Source organism: Ptychodera flava, assembly GCF_041260155.1.
Source record: "Ptychodera flava strain L36383 chromosome 23 unlocalized genomic scaffold, AS_Pfla_20210202 Scaffold_23__1_contigs__length_28996876_pilon, whole genome shotgun sequence".
In the NCBI taxonomy this organism is placed as follows: domain Eukaryota; kingdom Metazoa; phylum Hemichordata; class Enteropneusta; family Ptychoderidae; genus Ptychodera; species Ptychodera flava.
The window spans coordinates 14,796,336-14,820,002 of record NW_027248277.1 but is presented as its reverse complement, the minus strand read 5'-3'; the positions used below and the strand labels follow the sequence as shown (position 1 = coordinate 14,820,002).

Sequence of the window (23,667 nt, the reverse complement as noted above, 5' to 3'; positions counted from 1 at the left end):
AGGTTCGGAAAGGAAGATTTTAAGAGATTATTTTTTTTTATTTTTCCGTATTCAATTAATTATGCAAAATCATTTTATCTCAGTAAGTACTATGACATGAGGTTTAATTCTTGGTCCCACAAGTGAGTAACAGACCAAAATGTTTTTGACAGATTTTGGATGACCTTGAATGACCTTTTACTTACTTTACAGTGTCTTGGCTCACATTCATACACAGTTGCACAAAAACTTGTAACTTTACACATGAGTAAAGTTCAAAATTTTATTCATTCATGTTGTTACTATGCCAACTGGTCACATAACCCAGTGGCGATCTTTGATAGAAACTTTAAAATTTGTCTCAGTTGCACAAAGCATGATCAATTCAAAATTCTGTAGAGACATTTTCAATACTACAGGCCAGGTTTCTATGTGCCAAATTTCAAGGTCACCTGCCCCGTCAATTTTGAAAAAAGATGCTTAAATATTATAATGCAGAATTTTATGTGACCTTTGCTTTGCCCTATACCTCTGCAGCTAAGCTATGGCTATCACTTATTCTGGCCTTCTGTTGTCTATTCATCAAAATTCAAAGACCAGTGAGGTACCAATTTCAAACCTTAATTTTTAGGGTACCACTGACCCTTGATCCTCACTTTATCATTTTCTTCATGATTTATGCACATATCTAATTTCGACCTACCTCAGGCAGTGTTGGTCATGACACACCCTCATCTGCAGTCGGTTAATTGATCAATCATATTGCGGTAAAATCGACCATGGCAGAAAACACAAAGGCGGAAATTTGTTAATAAGAAATGTAAGAGAAATGTCAGTTTTTCCCTAATTTTGCGATCGTTCAAATGTCAGTGCTTTATATTTAAAATGGTAGATGATATAGCTACTGCGTTGAAGCCAAACACCAAGTCGATGTTGCACAACCGGATGAAAACGATGTCAGGTAACTTGTCGAGGAAGTTAATCAGCTATGTTCAGACACCGCTAGAACTTGAACGGTGTAGAAATCTTTTCATGAAACAGTTTGGTGCTTTTAATGTATATAATAACTTAAAATTTAAAAAGCGCCCCTGAGCGCCTCATTTGATGACCTTTAAAGTTGGCATTTAAATTCGACATGTCAGTGAGCTTTATATGTTTACATGTATCATGGACGTACCTCAGTGGTACGTCCATGTGTGTATATAGTCGACGGTCTCGTAGACACTATAGAATGCGGTTCTGATGTTTTGCAGAGAGCATCGCCGCGCGTGGGAAACTGTGCTCATATACTGTCTACGTTCGTCATGTACTGGCTTTGTTTCTCAGTCATGTGTAATTGCTAAGTTGTTTCACTGAGCTGGCAAAGGAGTGTAAAGCATTGAGTGAATTCATACTTGCACGGCATGGAATTCGTCTTGGGAATAGGACTTGAAGCATTGCTGCTTATGGCACTTAAGCAACAAGAAAATTCTAAGTTATTTGCACTTCTAACATTTATGTGTTCCTATTTCTTTTGGGAAGATAAGGTCTCATTGTCCTATCATTAAGGACTGAAAATTCCTTTTGGGAAGATAAGGTCTGATTGTCCTATCATTTAGGGGCTGAATAATTTTGTTCATATGTATAGCAACATTAATCCACGAGACTAGACCCAACACCGAGACAAAAAATACTGAACATAATCGATCGCCAGCCAACCAGATGTAGATCTCTCTTTAAGGGTGTAGCTCTTGTGGTTACTGATAGGCATATTTGTAAAAAGGTCAAAGGTCGTCTGGTTCTCCTGAAATTTTTGGCAAAAACATTCTTTCCCAAATTTATCCATGATTACTAAAACTTAGAAATCTAGCTCTATTGGTTTGCCCAGAATTATATATGCACAGGATGTACTGGATGTAGTGCCATAGGATATAGGATGTGGTGCCTTTGGGTGTTTCATCCCATCAAATGTGGAGGGAGGAGCACTTGTGGTTTCTGATTTGTAGGCATATATACATATTCGAGGTCACGTAATATCCATTTCTGTACAACAGTTCAGGACATCTGGTTAAGTTTAAGTGTAAAATACATACACTGCTCATTGAAAATACTGTATTCAAACTTTAAAATGACACTTTGAGATTCCTATCTTACAACTGGCATGTCAACAATTTCATTAAAACACAGAAAGACTGTTTAAAATATATATATATATATATATATATATATATATATATATATATATATATATATATATAATATATAATGTAATATATATATATACATATATATATATATTATATATATATATATATATATATATATGTGTGTGTGTGTGTGTGTGTGTGTGTGTGTGTGTGTGTGTGATTTAATTCATATTACACCTTTGTTTTACCAATATTGCGCACAAGGGGGGCATCCTTTTTTTCAAAATTCAGAAAAGGGGGTCAGCAACTTTTTGACGTTGGCAAATAGTCCACCCCCACCCCGGCCGGAGAAACTGACCAGTCCCTCAGAAAATTTGAAGTCTCAAAAGAGACTTTTTTATTTCAGTGACGCAATATGTCATAAAAATAGCAGGTTTTTTTGCTGGCAATAAATCTGGTAATCCGCAGCAATAAAATAACAGAAACTTATGACAGTAGTTATCTTATCTGTATGAGTGAGACTTAGTGATTTACAGCAATACTTTCATGGTTGCAAGTTTAAAGCCCACCGAGTAGCAACTTTTGGCAGAATTTTCAAAAATTTACTTTCAGACTAATATTTCTTCATGCAGAAGTACTCACTGAAATATCTGAGTATGAGTTACATGAACCTCTGAATGTGAGCACATATGTAAGTTTTAACCACATAAATAATAAAATGGTGCAGCACCAAAATGTGGCCGCCCCCATGTGAATTATCAAACAGACAGTGAAACCATTGCATAAACGTATAAGAATTTTTACAGACCACATGTTTCCATCCAACAGATCTTATGGGACGAATAGACTTCACTGAGACAAGGTATTCTCTATTTTCATTGTAATGTGGGAAATTTAAGATTAACTAAACTATATAAAATTCCTTCCTGTTTTGTAACAAATTATTGTTTTCATGATAGTGCAAGGTAATATCACTTTATTCGTAGAAATAATATCTGAAATTGTTTGAAATATTTGAACTTGAACAAATTCAATGACTTTGCTGCTCTCGGGCCTTTAATACTTTTGTTTGCCAGTATTCTATTTGACAACTGGTCGGCTTATTTAGTTTTTGCTCGCTGCATTATTCCCTAACTATGGATCTGATTTTGACAAAAAGTCCCCAACAATGGGTCTGTTTTTGACAATACACATGGGTAGATGTTTATACTTGAGCCGTTTATACTTGGGCCGCATATTGAGAGTACCCACCCCCACCCCCGGGCGAAAGATCGCCATTTTATTGAGGGCAAGAGCAAAAATTCAGCGATCGGAAAAATAAAATGCAAATAAAACAAGTTTCGTCGATAAATTCAAAAATCTAAAACCACAGCAATTTTGTATATGAATCACAGAATCACCGTGCCACTTTTCACTATCATTGGTTCAGAACTATGCAGTCTGTTCAGTACATTAAACGCCATTGTTTTCTATGGGAAATCTAGCTGATTAGACACATCGTAAAATGAAAAATACATCTGAAAAAAAACACCGTCGGTTTAACTTTTTCATTTCGCTGTTATTTTATAATATTTGGTACGACACATCTCAGGAAGGGTAACTAAAACTCTATGGTGTTATTTTTTAGTTTCTGTCTTATTTTTATGAAATGACGAGTTGAAGATTGTTTTGCTGTTGACCGTGTTTTTACCTAATTTGCATATGACTGTTATCGCTTACGTATTTTGGAATTCAACGTCGAATTCTTCCCAAAATATTATAATTGTAAGGGCAGCATATACGGGAATAGAACCTGTTACTCTTTCATCAATATTAAGCTGTGCAGCAAGGAAATACGGCGAAATTTTAACATGACGCAGGAGGTGAAATTGACGCGCACTCGAGGAGGGAGAAGGTAAGCTACCATGCTAGCCAATCTTTCAATTGACTCTGGCTGACATTCATTCTGTGTTTTCGAGCTTCTCGAGAGAGCTGCCATGCCCTAAAACCCTCTGGTGGGTCAAAATAGATCTCCTCTGGGTGCTGTTCGGCGTCCAGTGCTGCCTCTGCACCCCTCTTTGCCATTCTTTACCAACTATAGAAAAACGTGCAAGGGAAATCATTGAAATTTAAGACCCGGCCCTCCTGATCTGAATTCCCAACCTGATACAACTGAGGTTGCTACCCACTTGAGGGCCTTTATGAGGGGGGCTGCTGATGTACTAGATCATTTTCTCATAGATTTCTCTAGTGTCCTTTATGGGAGGATTTATAGATAGTCTTTTGGGGGTGTAGGCCTCTGCCCTCAGTCCTACAGCGGTAGTTGGCCTCGCTGTGTAATTGTTAGCCTTATCGACTGCATTGATGAAATCCGCCCTCGAGTTGCCTTCTCTGCTTTTGTCAATAATCATGTTTTGATACCAGGCAGGGTTGCAAAGCTCATGTTGGCGTTAATGTCGATCTTAAACTCTATGGCTATATCTAGGTAGACTTTGCCTATTGGCTTTATATTGAGAGGAAGATCTTTTCTGATAGCCCGATGCCCTCAGTTAGGGTGTCAATGTTGTAGTTGCCAGGTCATAGCGACCTTTCATATCTTTACCAAGTTGAAATGCGATATTGGATGGTGTAGCTCTCTTCAGTCACATTGTACAAGACTTGTACAGTGTACAGCACTGCAGCTTGATGCTGGTGATACCTACTATGATGACGCTCGTGTCAATGTGGACCATGTGACTCGTTTTTAATAATAACTGTGATGATTATTTTCGCTGTCTATAGATATATACATAAAAGATGGTAGACAAATACGGGATCAGAGTGGTTGTGTTTCCCTCAAACGTTGAGCTTGAGGACATAAGAGATGTCAGCTGAAGACAAAAAATGCCTTGCAATACAAGTATGCCGGCTGGTCAATCGTCCTTGCTCCGGCTACTGTCCAGCAGCATAACCATCATCACTGCTTTAAGGACTTGTCCGATTCTCTGACTCGGTCGCAACTAGGCAGGCAGGTGGAGACTTAACCCCTTTGCCTTCAGCTTCAGCAGCAAAGTCCAACCAGCTTGTGCTGTACAATGTCCTAACTATCCTGCCAGCCCTTCTGGGTATCCCAGTGGAGCCTGTGCAAGAAAAACTCCCACGGCGGGAGGCGGGCGGTTTCTAAATATCCTTTAAACAGTTGACAAATTAAGGGATGTTGCCCCACATGAGTGTTTTCAATTTTCACATAGGCTGATGATATCGCTGATCGGTAGAGGTTCAGCGTACTGAGGTTCAGCGTACTTTGCCCGCCTCATATTGCTCTGTAATATAGCTCAAAATTTGGTTTATAGTTGTATGAAAGGGATCAAGTGCTCGGCTATCACACAAGCTACTTCATTTCCACCATGCGCTGTCATACTGTTTATTGTTGACTGTATGACCAATCATAGTAAGAGGTCGGTAGTGCCTTTTGAAATGCCTTTGTCAGCGAGGGATTTCCTGACACTTTCCATGCGGCTAAGTGCATGGTTTTGTTGGAGATTAACGGATGCTCGTCCCTTGAGGGTTGAGGAGGAGCCCCGGCCGTATTCTGATTGCTAACGGTTTGGCTATTAGGAGAGTCAGAAGTGTTGGGTACCAGGGTTGCGCCTGCCATATTGGCGCGATCAGTACGATTGTTGCTCCCTCCGTTCGTATTTTCCGGAGGCATTTCCCTATGACTGCGAAAGGGGGAAATTCGTAGCAAACTCTTCCTTCCCAGGGATGTACTAGTGCGTTTATCCCCAGCGCACCCGGATCCGGTTTCCAACTGTGATAATGTTGCAGTTGGTGGTTTAGTCGATTTGCAAACAAGTCTATTGATAGTGGACCCAACTTGGAGTTATTTGGAGGAATACATGTTGTCTAACTGCCAGTTGTTTGAGTCGAGGTCGACTGTGGACTGCCAGCTGTCTGCCACCACATTCAGTTTCACTGGGATGTGGTCGGCAGATAGTGTTATTCTTTTCGCTAGGCACCATTCCCACATATCTTTTGCTAGTGTTACTAATGGGTTGGATCGTGTGCCCCCCCATTTTGTTTACATATGGTATTGCCGTCGTATTGTCCACTCTCAGTAGAATATGACAATTCTCGACCGACTTGGTGAATGACTTCACTTCCAGCACAGCAGCTAACAGTTCTAGGGCATTGATATGGAGCGACGTTTCTGTTTTGCTCCATGTACCCCCTGCTTCTGTTCCATTGTGTATGGCCCCAATCCTTTGTGGGGAGGCAGTGTCATTATAGTTAAATCCGGCACTGGCAGCAATATTGGCCAGCCGTTGCATCTTTTCAAGTGGGTTACCAACCACACTAGGTCGTCTTTCGCATCTGTGTTGAGTGAGCACATTTTGGTGTAATGCGTTGAACCCGCAATGTTTGCTCTTCAAGTTCTCAAGGCCCCGATAATGTAGCGGTGCTTGAAAGACAGCTGGTGTTGCTGCCGTCATTGTGCTAATGACACGAGCAAGGTCCCGGACAGAAAAACTTCGTGTTGATGAGAGCCCTGCAGTTTTTTATTAGACTCTTCTGTTTGTGTGACGGAAGAGAAAGTATCATTGTGGTCCAGTCGATTAAGAAACCAAGAAACTCTACCTGTTGACTCGGTACGAATTTGGACTTTTTCTCGTTGATGATAAACCCCAGATTTGTCAATATGTGTCTTACAAAATGTATGTCTGTTTGTAGACCCTTGCTTTCCTGATTGACAACAAGGATACATAATAAGATGGATCCCTTGTTTGCGTAGGAGTGATATTATGGGTTTCATTATTTTTGTAAACACCCTCGGCACTGAAGCAAGGCTGAAAGGAAGGCATGCAAACTCCATCATAGTTTCTTTCCAAATAAAACGGAGGTATTTCTGGTGTTTTTCCCATATGGGAACTGTAAAATAGGCATCTTTCAGATCTATTTTCACCATGTAGTCCCCAGGTTGAAGGAGGTCTTTGATTATGTGCAACCCCTCCATTTTGAAATGGTGGTACTGTATGAATTGATTCAGTGGTTGTAAATTTATAACCGGTGAGTTCCCCGTCCTTCTTGGGGATGATAAAAATTGTGCTGATGAAGCCATTGTGCAGTGAACCAGTTGCTACATGGATAGCTTGTTTGGTTAGCACTGCGTTCACCTCTTAGTTCACCAGGGCAAGATCCTCTGGTGGAAAGGGGATCGACCCTGGTACTTTGTTCGGAGTTGAGGGATGAGTAAATTCTAGTTTGTAGCCTGGACTGCTTCGAGCACCCAGGGGTCCTGAGTGACAATTTCCCAATTTCGAGCGTCAAATTTTAGGCGTCCCGCCAATGGGATATTCTGAGCAGTGACAGGGAAAAATGTGGGGTTCGAAAATTGGTTCGTAAAACATGGAGGCGTACTTACTGTTTCTGTTGTGTAGCCATCTGTATTCGTCTGTCCCCTTTGGGGTTGCCGGATTGGTACTACCCTCCCCTCCCCGGCCTCTCTGTGGTTTCCGAGAGGGGCAAATGATTGAAAAAAAAACGATCACTTTGGGGTGCGTTGTTTGCCCAATTGAAGTCGTTCAGCCTGGCCGGTCCCGCCTTGACTGGTTGTCGGTGACTACATTTGGTGTCTGACTGTTGACGGCGGTGGGAAACCTGTGCCGCCCTATGGACTTGCCTCGCCACCTCGTTCCTTTCCGTCAATTTCTTGCTGAAATCCTCGCCGAAGAGTTGATTTCCAGACGACGGAGGGCAGATAGCAAGATCTTTCAACTCATCGAGTAAGTTAAAAGCTGATAAAAGTGTCTTGTGCCATTCATAGTGAAAGAGTGTTGCAGCATGTCCACACAGTGTGATACAACGTTAAACCTGGATCTCCGTATTTGTGTGGTTGACTACACTGGGATTGTTGTCCAGTTGTTGCAGTAATAAAAACAAATGGCCCATCGAATCTACGAACGTGTTGTAGAATGGGGCAAAGGCGTCGATTGCCCGCAAAGAAGTGTTGACGACTTGCTTGTCGTGTTTGTTCGTCATTGTGGATATCTAATATTTTTCATCTCTGCCCAATGCAGTGCTGGTATGTCCGGCAACGGGTTGGCTCTGGAAATCGCCAAGTGATGTTTCCGGTATAGCTGGTGGCGGAAAGCTTCATCGCCAAACTGTTTTACGTTATCGTTTGCCTTCCAGCGTCGGTATTGAGTACATAAGTCACCCTCTAGAATCTTGATATTCTTTATTTTCGATTTTTAATATCTTGAAATTGAGTAACCGTCGCATTCCTCGTCATCTGACTGATGTGGTGGGATGAGAAATCCACATTCAGATATTGAGGTTACTTCGCCGGGAGACATCTTTGAGTCATCTGATGTATTAGTGCTCGAGTGACAAGAAAATTGGGATAATGATTCCAAGAGTTCGTCGGCGTCATTCCTGAACTCAGAAGTGTTTTATGCGAATTAGGTTGAGTGTCCACTAATGTCAAGAGCAAATTCGGTGGAGAAGCGCCCAAACTGCCCATGGCCTTCGCCTGTGTGGTTGTGGGGATTTCCTCGGCAGGTCTTCGAAAGTAACAGCCATTTGAGGTGAGTGCCCTTGTGCGGCATCAGTCCCTCCAACCGTGGTTAGAGGGTTAAATCCAGCACTCAATTGCATCCGTTTACCACCGCTCTTGTATGCTGTGAGATGCAGAATGAGCTGTTCATGCGTATCTTGGTCAGAGTGCGGATGAGCGAATGATGTTGCACCCTGATCGACGGTCAGACATTCTCTGCACGCCTGAAAACCATTGTGATGGAGTGATAGTGTAATCAGGCAGTTATTCCCTTCAATACATGTTGAAGCATGGTTTGCCGATGAGATCAGAAATTAATGGCACGGGAGTAAGGCGACCAGACGCATGTTGGTAATACGGTGAAAGACACCATGGATTGATATAGTTCACACGGCGGAACACCGGCAAGAGAAATTCTGGTATTTCCGACAGTTCCGTTTAATTGCGTCTCAAATATTGGCGCAGTCTGCCTCTAAATGTAATCTAAGGTCGAGGTCGGGGGTTTCCGAATCACCTCGACATTGTGCCTGAAGGGTGGATAAATCAGCAAGAAATTCGGAAACTTGTGGTTGACTCACCCGTGTGTTCTCCCCCAGGAGTGGGCACCAGCCGGTAGGGAGAGTGCGATAAAACCGCATCGGCCGATTGTGCGTGACCAGCGGCCCACAATGATGAGTGTCTAGCCTTGTCGTGTCCCCGTGGGATGTCATTGCGCCGTGGACCGACCAAGGCCGATATAATGCTCGAGTTGGTTCGATCATTTTCAGTTGCGACAAGCTCTTCATTCTCCAAGTCCATGATGCTAATACCAGTGAACTTCTAGTTTAGTTGGGCTGTAGACGTGACAGTCACAACTTACGAAATGGCCAACGAGTAACGACGACGAGCATCAATATAAGACAAGGGAGATGCCACTTACGTAATACCACTGCTGAGTGGGGTCTAGATATTAACCTTGAATGTACATGATTCAAGAAAAGTCATGGAACTTGTACTGATACCCTTGAATGACAGGAGGACCACGCCTTTAAGTTCTATTTTATTAAGCCATGTTTTGACATCCTCAGCGGTCAAAGTGCACATCACAATCAATGACCACCTGCCGATCTCAATCATGGCTATCTTTGAAAGTTGGTAATTTAAGGTAGAATGGCCAGACACCTGTTATATCTCACGAAGTCCTTCTGAAATATATTTGCAAATGATATCCAGCGTTTTAAAAAACGAACAGTCTATCAGATATGATAGCTTGGCAAGCAAGGTAATAAGTGTACAGTTTTTAACATGATCAGCATTATTGAATGTCAGCTGTAGACATGAACCCTGGTTTTCTTGTGTTGACGAAAGATGGATGTCAGTAAGGTGAGATGTAAAATTAACACCGATCTCACTATGAAGGGCCATTTACCTGTCACTGTATCATGCAGCAATCTGGGAAATTTTTGCACTCGATCGCTATACTTAAATGGATGCCTTTGGTGTGTTCTTCAAAGACGTGTTCTGTGCCATACACTGGATTACACAACGTTAAAAAGTACTTTGAAATAGATCACAGGACAAAGTAAACTACTACATTATTTACGTCGTTATTATTTGTGTTCTAGCACAAGCGGTCATAAATGGCCAGAAATTAATCCCTTATTTTGGTATCGAATGATCAGTAATGAATACTTTAAAAAAGCAATAGCGTGCACGTTTGTCACTGCTTGGTTATATAATACAAGTACTGGGTACAGTCACTTGTAGTCATGAACACGGTGAAGGCCTTCCCCATCTAACAGGGGCCTAGCAGAGAACGTCAAAAACCATAGCGACATCTTACATATTCAAGAAGACGCTGTGGCGAGGTTTTGCACTATTCATGACCTCTCGACCACCTCGTCTTGGCTATGTACCATTGGGTTGTATATAGGGGTTTGGCGAGTTTCATGGGGTCACCTTGTACTGAACTAAGGTACGATAAAGCATCTAGCGTTGAAAAGCGTTTTACTAAACACTTTTGATTTTTAAATAATTATTATTTCTCATTTGATACCAAAATTATCCGGCCGTTTATGCGTACCTAAGGGTAACAACATATTGTTTACAGTCCAACAGTATGTTTATGACGTTTATTAGCAACGAAATATTCAACAATTTTGGTAAGGTTAGAATTGTATTTATTGATTTTATCGAATCACACTTTTTGTTGTTTCATTTCACAACTCTAAATCGCACAAACGGCACATGTTAATTCATAGCCGTCTACGTAAGGCAAACAGGGTATGGAATTACCATTTGAACAAATTACTTCAACAGGGTATAGATGTTGGCCTACGACATTTTGTGAAGTGCCTGGCATTACTCTCCCCTCAATATCAACACAGACATGTTGCATCACACGGTCGCTAGAATACCTCGGAGACATCAAGTAGCCGTGGTATTCCACATCCCAACCGCCTGGACAGTCATTTCTGGCTGGGTATAAGATAACATTGTTATGTGATTCGTCGAGGCAAACTGCACAAGGCACATCTTGGTATTGTTTATCTTCGAATGGCCCACTCGGAGTGAAGTACTGTGTGTGGTAAATATATCCTCTGTCGGTCTGTACACCAGGTTGGACTCTACCATTGTCATACGTTGGCACTCCTGGTAGACACAGATAATTATAGCCATTTCCAGCTTGGTTGTGACGACTCCCAGCCATTATACCTAAAATATGATGCACACAGATCACTGTTGTAAGACTTTTCCTCAATAAGTTTCAAATGCTACAATATAATGAATGCGACAATTAAATAGGATAAATACGATGCTGTCGAGACATGCCATCACAGCATAAAAAAACTAGCATCACCGAATATTGTAAGGATGACTGTGAGTAAGGAAAACATGTTACAGTATAAGAACTTGCCAATATTAGATGAAAATTTTATATCTTTATTTTATTGTATTCTGAGATAAGGTATAAATGAAATGAAACAATCCTCTGTAAGCATTTAAAATGGAGTCTTAAAGGTATACTGTCACCTGTTCCAATTTAGCCACAGTTACCATGGAAAGAGAAAATCTTACCAATCACAGATTTTAAGCGGGTGGCTGCTTTTAAAAACAGCGCCTTCACATGGGAATTTTGAATACCAAGGAACGCCCCTTTGACCATATATGGGCATATTTAGATTATAGGTGAATGTATACCTTTAAATGAAACCAGTAATTAAAAAGCTTGACTACTGTCGTTTTCGTGGATGAGGAGGTCAGTAGAAGCATATACTCTATCGTTTCCAGAACACCACATATTAGCTTTATATATTTAGAATACCTCTATGGGGTTGCACTCATCGGGGTGTGGGTGCGGGGGCTCTGGCACAGGTTGCCAGAATACCGTCCTTCAAACATTAAATTTGAATATAAAGCCTTCTCCCCCAAATCTTTGCAGCACGCCCTGTTATGTTTTTGTTTTTTGATGTTTTTATTTCAAAATAATAGTGTTTCAATCGGCCTAATACTCAAAACCTACAGTATCTATTCACCTAGTGGAGAAGCAACAGACAGAAATACTCAGCCTAATCCTGACTCTAAAAAAGAGTGGTTCAATAACCGAAGAAGGTTACATTTTTCTGACTGCGACTTCTCCACACATTGTAGAGTTCAGAAGCACTCACGCTCGTACACTCACTATCGCACATAAACTTTATTGAAGCAATGAACACATGGCTTAAACTGGGCGAAAGACATCCGGCAGTAATGGGTTACCCAAAGTACAGGAATGAGGAAAGGAAAACAAACTTACTTTTGCTCAAATTGAGCTCTACAGAGCTCTGTGACAAAAGATGCATGGCGGAGTTTTGTAAATTTCACAGACACAAACTCAGGAAAGTCTCACACTTGAAACAATGCTGTGTGTGTTGTGAGGGGGTGACAAATCAGTTATATCTCTTTTGTGAGCATGGTTACAAAAATAGGTGTCTAAACTATGGCACAGAGAGCAGAGGGCTCTTGGAAGGAACTAAAGGATATTTAAAAAGGAAGGCGCCTGGCTAGTGGCTATTGAATTGCCTTGCTGTGAGGTGGTTAGGTTCCTAGACAGAATCACCAAGCAGTTATTGAACAACCATTTACAGAGTAGCAGTAAAGTGGTTACCCACTCATCATTTTGAGGAACCACCCTGCTTATATTAAAAAAACATTTAGAGAGTAGCAGCAAACGGTTTACCCACTCATCGGGATGATCCTCCCAAAGCCCATGCCTAAGAAACCTTTCCCAAGCAAAAAAAAAGTTATTGGAAATGATCTTACCTTCGTCCATAAAGTAATGTTGTTAAGAACTACCTGAAGAACCAGAAGACCCACCCTGATGAGCTGAAAGCATGAGGGCAAGCTAAATGCATTACATTTTAGCTAAAAGTGTGGTGTTCCAGAACCAGAAACTCCATGCCCTTACCCCATCAAGGGGGACCGCAGGGGCATGCTAAAAATGTTACATTTAAGCTAAAAATGTGGACAGTGTTCCAGAACAGGTTGTCTTTATACTACTGTAAGTATATTAAATTGATGGCTGTCTAATTGGATTTTGAAAAGTCAGAGAAAATATTGGAAAACAAAATTTGATACGAAATTCCAATGAAAAATGCAGCAAAATGTTATTGTCGAAGTTAATGATTGCACATGCAACAAGGTTGCAGGGCAACAGCAATAAAATCAACCGGTAATACAAACGGAAAAAAAATACCAGACAATGACGGACGCCAGAACCTAAAGCAAACCTTCGAACGAAGCCGAAATATTTCAATATGATGGATTTCTCCAGGTAAACAACATAAGATACAAATGTAAAGGTTTATGCTATACGGGAATTTAATACAAGGAATGGCAGAAAGATGAACAGATGCATAACTTTAGCTAGTTTCACGAACAAAAAGAACTATTTTACGTGAGAGTAGTTACATTCGTGTTCCTAAAACTTATGAGATCACTATCTCAAACTCTTACCATGGTGAGAATTTAGCATTTTATCCACAATGCATTTTAATATCATGTGGATTGCCCCCTAGCGCAAGTTAGACAAAAGCCACTTAAGGTAGTGAGAATTGTTCGTTTAAGCCGGTCGAGTTTATCTTCTCCAATTTACATCACCCTCTCGAAACTGGCAATGATAAGTGTGTCTTTGGCTTGAACATCAGTCGTGATGGAAATGAGATCAAGGCAGATCAAGGCGATTAAAATATGTTGTTACTGTATGAATACATGATATGGGCCCTTTCGACAGGATATCATTTGCCTTCCGCAAGTCATGCAGATTTATGGCCACCAACTCTCCAGCCCCTAAACCACGTGCCATGGCACTTATATATCATATAATTGTTGTCTTCATAACAAAATCTTCCATGCATGCACATTTACAATGACTTACAAAATAATCTGTGTTATTTAGATCATTTTTTCAATTTAATATAGGTTTCGAAAAATTTGAAATATATCATATTTCTTAAAGTCTTTGTCACTATATCCTCGTCCGCTAACTTTCCCTAAAACCTTTTGTATGCGATCTACATCGATATTCGATCTGGCCTACTCTACTCGTCACAAAGTAACTTGCGAACGCTCCATCTTGATAACTTAAAATCAGTGCGCCATCGAAATGTAAACGTCTTGAACACACCCCCCATCCTCCGAGATCCGCTCATACGTGTAATAATAAACACAGACCATTAAATAAATCATTAAGTTGTCAAGGAAGGACATTACTCCTGAAATTTCTACATATTTTGAAACATGTTGACCAAAACAGAGTCTTTCATCAAATGGTTCAGCATTGAGGCTCACATTACTTCGTTTATAGCTATTATAATATTTCCTTACCGTTGTAAACTTTCGTCGTCGATACTGGACAGTCATTGTGACCCCATTGGTGAACACAACGCCATAATCCGCGGTAGCTAAATAGAATGAATAAGGAAACACATAAGCAAAGCAAGAATTGGACAACAGATATTTGAAAGACCAAAAGTTCAACTTCAGACCTTACTATTTACGTTTGAAGCAGTCAATTAGAAGTTTGTTTTAGGACACCGTTGCGGACAATCTTTCTACGCAAATGGCATAGAAATAAAAACACGATTGGAACTAATTTCGGATAATTGGATGGTGAATTAAAATCGTTTTAACATGCAAATGTAAGCTCATCTGATTTTCTTTTTAAGTTCGACACTTGTCTTTCTGAGTAATTAGTAATATTGCAACATTCAGCTATATAACACCTAACACTTTTGAGAAATTCGAAAATATTTATATCCAATTATCCCAAATTAGTTCCTATAATGTTCAAAGTATCTCCCTTCTTACCTTGTCCTGTAAAGTCTTTACACCATGCAAATATGACACAGACGCTTGCAAGAATGATGATACGAATCATGGTGCTTGTCGAGTAAAACTGAGACAAGCGCAATTCTTGAATGCTAAAATAAGGAATTGGTTTTGCAAGACAAAGCTTGTTAACTTCAATTCTAACTTATTGTCACGTGTGACAGGAGTGGTGATCATGCGCACAAAATCACAACGTGTTTTTTTCACATGTTGTCGTTTCTATGTTATTTCGTGTAGATTTCATCAGCTGGCAAATTTTACTGATTGTCGTCAACCATAAATAGTTGAAGATAACACATTTCTGCCGCCTGATAACCTAAATGATATTACTGATTCTAAACCACACTTTGAAAATCTGAGATAAAACATGTGGTAATGCTGTAAATTTCCTTCAGCTTGATGATTAATTGCATTCTATTTATGTAGACAGCTGCAGAACATTTTCATGCGGACTCAGTTGTGCTACCGCGAATTGTGATAAAAATTTTATTATTTAATTAGAGTTACAGTTTACAGTCAATATCTTGTTATAAAAAGCAAAATATGCTGACATCAAAAACAGCATGACATACGAATTGCAATGTGTAAATAATAATTCTCAACCATATGGATGGAAGACTAGGAACTTTTAAATTTAGCCAAACTTAAGTTTGGCTGGAATTGTGGCCAAGAAAACGTATCTGAACACAATTTTATCATGGCCACATCAGTTCCCTTAAAGTTCGAATTTCGCCTGTCATGTTGTGTCGGAAACATTATTCCACATGCACTTGGTAGTACATCGGCCATTGGTAACTCTCAGAATTCCTTATAATTGTGTCACGTGACTTACTAAAATATTTATTGTTCAGTCACGCAATCAATCATTTTTGTGTATTTTGTTGTTGCACTTGTGAGAGAGTCCCGATCTGTTTATTAAACTCTTTAGCAAGGGTAAAGGTACTGTAAAAGTGGCGCACATTCGCTGGTTTTCTTGCTTGTGCCGCGCAAATACAAGGAAATTCATTTCCAACTATCTGTTGGAAATGCATTTAAAACATTATTGTTAGGGACATTATTTCATGATGTGACTGGATTTTGTGAAACTCAACATGAATAACTAATTAGATATGTGAAGTCACACTGCATCGTCTTCGATAATCATGGCCATATTTAGTTTTATCAAGAATGAAAAATCGACTAGCATATGTATGGCATAATAGTAGTAGAGTTATATCCTCGCACACGTTTTAAAAAACAACGTCTAGTCAATGCTGTGCTATGGCACTATTGTAAATTATTTTGCTATACTGTAGTGTTGCTCTCAAATATAAGCGGAATACGACTTGAGATACCGGTCTGGATCGTAATGATTTCGGTAACTGGAGCTGACACACCAAAATTTCGGCTGTGAGTACCACTGTAGATCCCCATTACAAGATGGCAAAAACGACATTCGAAGTCTAAAAAACTCACTATTGGTCATTCTGTACAAATTTATACACCTTTTTTAAACTTACATAATTGCAAAACTATCATCATTACATAAACTGTCACCTGATGCAAAATTTCGTCAGTCTTTGATTGTTTTTGAAGATATAACAAGATAACACCATAGGATATCCCGTTCTCGAGTTTGTCATTCCCGTTTTAACGTCAATTCTTTGCCAGCCTATATCTGGAAAACTGCTGTATGTACACTTCCCGAACTTGGCAGGGTGGTCAGGGCCAATAAGAGGTGGTGCACCTAACCCTTGAATTTTTGATTAGTGATGTTATCTTGTGGCTATTGATTTTTCAAAAAACCCAAGGATGGCTTCTCTGTATATTTAGGGGCCCAAGCCTATCGGCTGAGCCCCTATTGGTTTTATGGGGGTTTCCTTTCTTCTTCTTCTTGAAAATTGAAATTTCACAAATGTCATCACAAATACAAGTTGTATCAAGTTTACAAAAGGCATTTTGATCGTTCGCGCGTTTGGCCGCCATGTTGGATTTTTGAAAATTCCGATTTAATTTGTAAAATCTTAAACTCTAGAACCAACACACCATTTGAACCAAACTTTCCTGATGGCATCACTAGTGTGAGTAATATGAAGTTTGTGAAGAACATTTCGATCGGTCATGAGGTTGGCCGCCATATATGATTTTTTGTGAATTCCAATTTAAACTATAAAAATCTTAAATTCAAGAACCAACACACCATTTGAAATGAAATTTTACTTAAGTAGTCACTAGTGTTATTTCTATAACGATTGCGAGAGGCATTTGGATCGGTCGAGCGGCTTGGCGGCCATATTGGATTTTAAAAAAATACAGAGTTAATCTTTCAAAAATTAAATTCCAGAATAAACCCACCATTTGAACTGAAATGTTTCTCAAATCAGCCTTGGTATGGGTACCTTAAAGTTTGCAAAACATTACTACCGCTAGCATTGTTTGGCGGTCATATTGGTTTTTGCGAAAAAGCCTTCGATTAGCAGAGAATAATATTCAAAAATCTTCTTCTCCAGAACCAACACACCATTTGAACTGAAATGTTTCTCATATCATCCTTTGTGTAGGTACTTTCAAGTTTGCGAAAGTGATTTGGATATGTCATGTGATTTGGCGGATATATTGGTTTTCACACTAACTCCTGATGATATTCAAATTTCCTCTTTACAAGAACGAAAAGGCCACATAAAGTTCAATCATGGCAACAACTTGGACCCCGCCAACGCTGCTTGCAGCTTTAATTAGTTCCAGAGACCAGCTCTGGAACTGTTAGTTTTGCTCACTTTCCTTCTTTCTTTCTTTCTTTCTTTCTTTCTTTCTTTCTTTCTTTCTTTCTTCTTCTTTCTCTATTTCCGGTATTACTATCATAGAACATGCTATACACAAATTTTACCTTAATTAACCAGAATGCATTGCGACACGCTTATGACGTCATCGCTCAGCTCGGACGGGTTTTACGGGCATTTCTTGTGTGCTTATTTTTTTATTTTTATTCTGCATTGCTCGACTATCATATTACGTTCAGCTATTAATAATTCTAGCTTTCTTTCGCTTTGTTTGTTGTTGCTTTTTGATTTTATTTTTCTCTAAATACTCGCCGTACGTGGCGCTATACTGTTTCGCCCGAATGTAACAATGGCGGCGCATAAGATGGCTTCGCTCGCATAGAGAAAGAAAATTAGGCTTTCCCTAAGTTTACAAGCGCGGCTGGGTACATCGTGTACCTTTGCGAGGTGGGTGTGCTCGAAAACGAAGGTCTATGCAAAATTTGGATTCAAAATCGGCTGTTTTGGCGGAGAAAACTGCCCGCCGTATTTCTGAGGAGCCACCAGCGGTTTTTCCTATACCAGTCTGCGAGGCCGTTTAACGCCGATAACACACAGCCCTGTCACCGCACCGGCGCCGGCATGCGTTGGCTGCACGTTAAAGCAGCTCAACTTTCCAAGATCAAATGGTCAGTATCTCGTGAAAACAGCGACATTGCAATGAAAATTGTTTTAGTCTGTGCTTTTAATCAAATGAAAATGCATGGCCTCGGTTTCAATTTCAACGGCCTAGGTCCGATGTTTCCTCTCGTCTGATCATCGTCGTAAACCATGCGCTCTTTACGGCAACAACTCAGCGCTACCCGTCAAGCGATTGATTTTTGCGTAGGTCAGCGAAGCGAAAATTATTGCTCTGGCTCACGAGAATGTCGTCTGATATACATTTCCGTGCGTTGTCGCCCCCGTATGTATCTGTTGCGTTTTTACCGTACATGTAAGCATTTGTAATCTGTGGATGCCTTGCTTTTAGTTGTATATGGTGTTTACTGCTAGCAGCCCTAACTATGTACGTGCTTGAATATTAAAATCCAAAGCACTCTTTCATTCTGCACCTATCTTTGTCACACATTCTCTTGTTTCTTCCGCTGCTCTGGTCTCTGGAACTTCGCTTTTGCTTGCAAATGCTTCTAGTTTCATTTGTTTTCCTTGATCAGCTTTGCTTGTTTTACGAGAAAAAGTAAAGAGTGTTTTACCATGTTTAAACTTTTGCAGTGCATCATTAGCTCTGTGAACAAAAGATATAGTTTGAATTGGGAAGATAGACTTTAAAATTATAACGAGTTGAAAGGGGAAAGTTAATTTCTTTCAGGTTAGGAGCCTCTTCAAAACAAAAAGAGAACCCATCGCCCTGAGGTGTGTGTACGTGAATACAGCCTTGATATGCATTTTGATTGCTTAAAGTATCGATCAGTCTTCCGACCGCAGTTCAATATTTTATACTTCATATCGAATCGGCAATTTCACTTGGAATAGGTGGCTCTGTCTTCTAGGATAACGTTACGTAATAGTTTACCACCTTTTTTCAGAACAGTCCGTCGAAAGTCCAGTCGCCAGGGCATGCGAGTTTGTCTATTTGCATATGAATTGCACTTACATATTTTTACAGTTATTTTGCACCAAATTAAACCTTTCAGGCGGGACTTTCTTGTAACCCGCCAAAGCTACACCTACATGCATATGTAAAGTCTAAAAGGGTTAAACACCCGACTTATGGCAAACCAAGTCTTCTTCCCTCTTCAGATATTACAAGAGAAATAATTGATATGACATATATCTGTCAATTAATTCTGAGGTGAATTATGCCAAAACTTTTCTATGCGTCTCTCACACCACCTATAAAAGAAAATAATGCAAACGACTTGATAGTACTATTGAATATTTTTTTTTCATTTGAATAAATTTATATTCAACACACATCAGATTCTGAAGGTGTTTGCAGGAAAGAAAGCCCACGTCTCACCACGATGTCAGTGGTTAGTGAGCACAAACTGCACATGATAGTTCATTTCCATCAACATATGGTGCGCACATAATTGCTGAGCCGGTATGCAGGTAGCCTCGACCGGATAAATCCTCCCTTGGCTTACTGCGCTGCTTGTACCACTAACAGTCTTCCCATTTACATCAACACACACATATTCAGTTGCTTGATCAGTGTAGGCTGCGGACATCAGAAAACCATAATATTCGACATCCCAGCCCTCTGGACAATCGCTACGTGCTGGGTACAGTATTGTGTTGTTATGGGAGTCGTCGAGGCACACGGCACAGGGAACGTCACTATTCAACTGGGAAACGAATGGGCCTGTGGTTCCACGGTATTCAGTGGCATATAACCGAGCGCGATCGCTCTGTGAACCGCTTGTCACAGTGCCATAAATCGGTTGGTCTGGTAGACAGAACATATTCACGAAGCTTCCAACAGTACTAAAATATTTTGTTGCCATCACACCTGTTAATGCAAGAGAAAATTGCAAGTTCGATGCTTTCTGTTGACAGCAAACTAAACGACAAAATAAGAATACTTGTACGACTTGTTTATTAGAAAATATTATTGGTCGAGGAGCTTTCACGTTTCTTTTGTAACGCAAATTAGAAATGTGACCGTCTGAAATGATTTAGCTTGCAGTTTACATTATTATAAAACTGATATTAAAGCTCAACTTATGACCCTTCTACACTGAGCATGAGATAATGATAGTATATATTGGCACAACATCAAAATTGGCCAGTATTTTCGATTTTTGAATTCAAAAAATGAACGGTGTTTGGAGTCTTTTCAGTAGAAAAGCTTCATTATTGGATAGAATTTTAATCACACAATTTATTAGCTAAATTGATATTAGCTGTTATTTTACCTTTATAAACGAGACTTGTCGATATCGGACACTCGTCATGGCCCCATCTCGAGAATATTGCGCCACTTGAATCTACGAATAAAGTTTTATAATTACGAATTAGAATTTATTCTCAAATTGAAACATGTTTATGTCTTATGCATGTTTCACAACATTTATAAGAAACGTAACATGCCATCTCTCTCTCTCTCTCTCTCTCTCTCTCTCTCTCTCTCTCTCTCTCTCTCTCTCTCTCTCTCTCTCTCTCTCGTACTTACCTCCATTTGTTTGATTATCATGATGCTCTCCTTTGCTTAATACTAGAGCAGAAATGAAAATCAGATCGAAATAGCGAAACATTGTTACAAACTTGCCAAAATAAGGACTTTGAAATCACGCAACTTGCAGAATGAATGACCGTCTCGTCTTTGTTAAAACACTTCTAATGTACGACTTGTTCTCGCGATTGACAAGTCATCAGAAAATTCCTATTCAAATGTTTAAGTATGTAAGTGTGTGAAGTTACATGTGTGAGTGACGCGTACAATACCTATCTTATTTCGGTGTCTTTTGTAAGCATTCTCTGGGCTCGGCCCCTCCTCTATAGACATACTAAATCGCGTTTGTCATCATTGCATTAGTATTTTCCATCCCACGTTTATTGTTCTCAAGGAGTTGAGATCCAAGCATTTGAATAAAAGATCCCTGTTTTGAAAGCACTCTGCTTAATCTTGCACAAACCAGGCGAATTTCACGTGCACTTGATATTTTGACCGTTGCCATCTGCATGTGATTTGATAATTCAATTAGTGTTATCTAGTGCTTTCAAGGATGTTGTCGCATTGTGATACATTGGACACAAACATAAGGCTGACATATATGTTAATGATCTGCCGTGCGGTAGCATACGGATGCTGTGATGCTGTTATCGTGCCTTGGCACGCACACAAATATCCCCTGTCCCTACTAAACATTTACAACGATAACCCAGATAACTAAGATAAGATATGCATTCGCAAAGTTTCTCATCGGAAAAAAATGCATCTTAATCATATGCATTCTGAATAGCTGATAAAAAAACAGACCGTCCAAAAAGCAATGTTATCAAGGTAGTATTTCTAAATCAACTTTAAGTCTTCGACGAGTGATTTCCTGTTCATAGTCTCCAGTTTGAGTATGTTCCGTCAAAAGTTAACTTTGTCCGTGATATTCTTCATACTCGGCCAGGCCTCGGGTGAGTCCTTTAATCTATTTGTGTCACATCAAAGGAAAATATACATTTTTGCGTGATGCAAAGAATTTGGAACACGGTATATTTATATTTCTCTGCAAAAATTATTATGTAAAATAATTCCAGCGAAGGACAGGTTTTAAATGAACCACGTTGGTAGGAAATTAATGAAACATTAATTATGGTGGAATATCTTCGAACAAACACATCTGTTTAACATAAGTTGAATATTTTCTGAATTGTATATTGGTATCTGACGCTAGAGCAATAAATCTAAAATCCGTAAATATGATAAATACAAATGGGAATTAGTCATCGCGGTAGTTATGTACGTGTAGAAGAAACCGGACAAGCATCAGTCATCTCCTGTGAAGCTATTTTCACTAAAATGGGCAATCAATTGCAAGTGTACACATAATTGCAAGTCTGATTGCAGTGATTCTTCACATAGCTTATCTTCTCTTTATTTCATTTTTGTATTACTCAAAAATAAACGTCTAATTGTACCCCCTGTATTCATGAAGTGAATTAGTCGGTGTAAACATGCAATTACTCTCTTTCAGTGATAAAAGGGTCGAAAGGAACAGTGTACACCAGATGGGGCCACAACGAATGTCCCGCTTCGACAAAACTTGTTTATAATGGTAAAGTAAATATCTATTCTCTTTTAAGATAGTTTGGTATTTTTCCTTAAGAAAATTTCCGCTTGTCCGGAAGATGAGAAAAACTTAAGTTTCACTGAGTCCTTGATTCAGATAGGAGGGGATTTTGCCTTAGTGCATCTATAGCAATGAGTATGCTGCATAGGCGCTACAGGGAAACCTGAGTCCAACGAGTTTCATCATTTATCCCTTCTGATAGAACCCTTGAATAAAATGCAGCTCAATTTGCAATATAATTGCACACGCTGACGACTACGACACGACGAAAAGAGAAGTTGAAGTAGACGACATATATGATGAAATGAGCTCCGAATTCCATGGGCGCGAAAGGGCTCACGGGAGGAGCGTGCTTGACGTCATCGGCGATACAGACGATACGAGCTTGCAGGAGTACTTGAGCTGGAGGAGTACTGTGAACAGTTCAGTGCGTTCGTAAGACGACTATGGAGAGTTCGGACAGCGATATTTCTGACATCGAGTATTACTTTTCCCCGACTGAAATCAAACCATACCAATTTGAACTAAGATATGTAATAATGGGAAAGAAGCACACACATAGTTCATATCTTGGTTGTTTGCGTTTTGTGTATGATTCCGTGGAGGCACGGTCCCGAGGGACCGTGGTGGAGGGAGTCACTGTGCTTGTATAGACAGAGTTTTCTTCATCAGTCGCTTAAAATTGATTTTTGGTTTGTAAATGATAAGGAATGATTGACTGATTGTATGTGTTATCATGTAAGTCCAGCCAGGCCAAGTCTTTAAGGTTGCGAAATCTCCGATATATATTGGAAAGTATTTATCCGCGATTTGACAAATCCACAGTATCGTCTGTTTTTCGAAGTTGGGGTCGAACTGAGCAAGTCGGGCTTGCTCAGATCTGTAAAGTGATGGAATCTCTGACATATATTGGATATTTACTCGGATTTGAAAAATCTAGTGTTGTCTATCGCTGTAAAAAATGTATTTCGTGGAAGACCAGCCAAAAGTCCTGATGATGTTCGATCGGTCCTCTGTCCAAGTCCTGATCGTCAAGTAAAAAATTATCAAGCCTACATGTAAAGAATGTATTTCGTGCAAGGCATTCCCATCCGATCGGCCCTTTCGACGAAGTTCGGCTAGTAATGTGTATGAAAGTTTCGTGTGGACATTTAATGAAAAATGCTTTGAAAGTA

General features: G+C 39.8%; 2 long non-coding RNA genes across 2 annotated transcripts in view; one reads left to right on the top strand and one right to left on the bottom strand.

Annotated features, from left to right (window-relative positions):
• LOC139123973 (uncharacterized) overlaps positions 1-23,667 on the top strand; it is a 45,083-nt gene that overhangs the window by 13,119 nt on the left and 8,297 nt on the right. The window contains exon 2 of the long non-coding RNA XR_011549808.1: positions 22,397-22,477. This is a non-coding gene — a long non-coding RNA (uncharacterized lncRNA). The remainder of the gene's footprint in view (positions 1-22,396; positions 22,478-23,667) is intronic.
• Positions 19,630-21,095, bottom strand: LOC139124162 (uncharacterized). The gene is made up of 3 exons (XR_011549873.1): positions 20,881-21,095; positions 20,624-20,695; positions 19,630-20,217 (listed from the first exon to the last, which is right to left on the bottom strand). It is a non-coding gene; the product is annotated as an uncharacterized lncRNA (long non-coding RNA).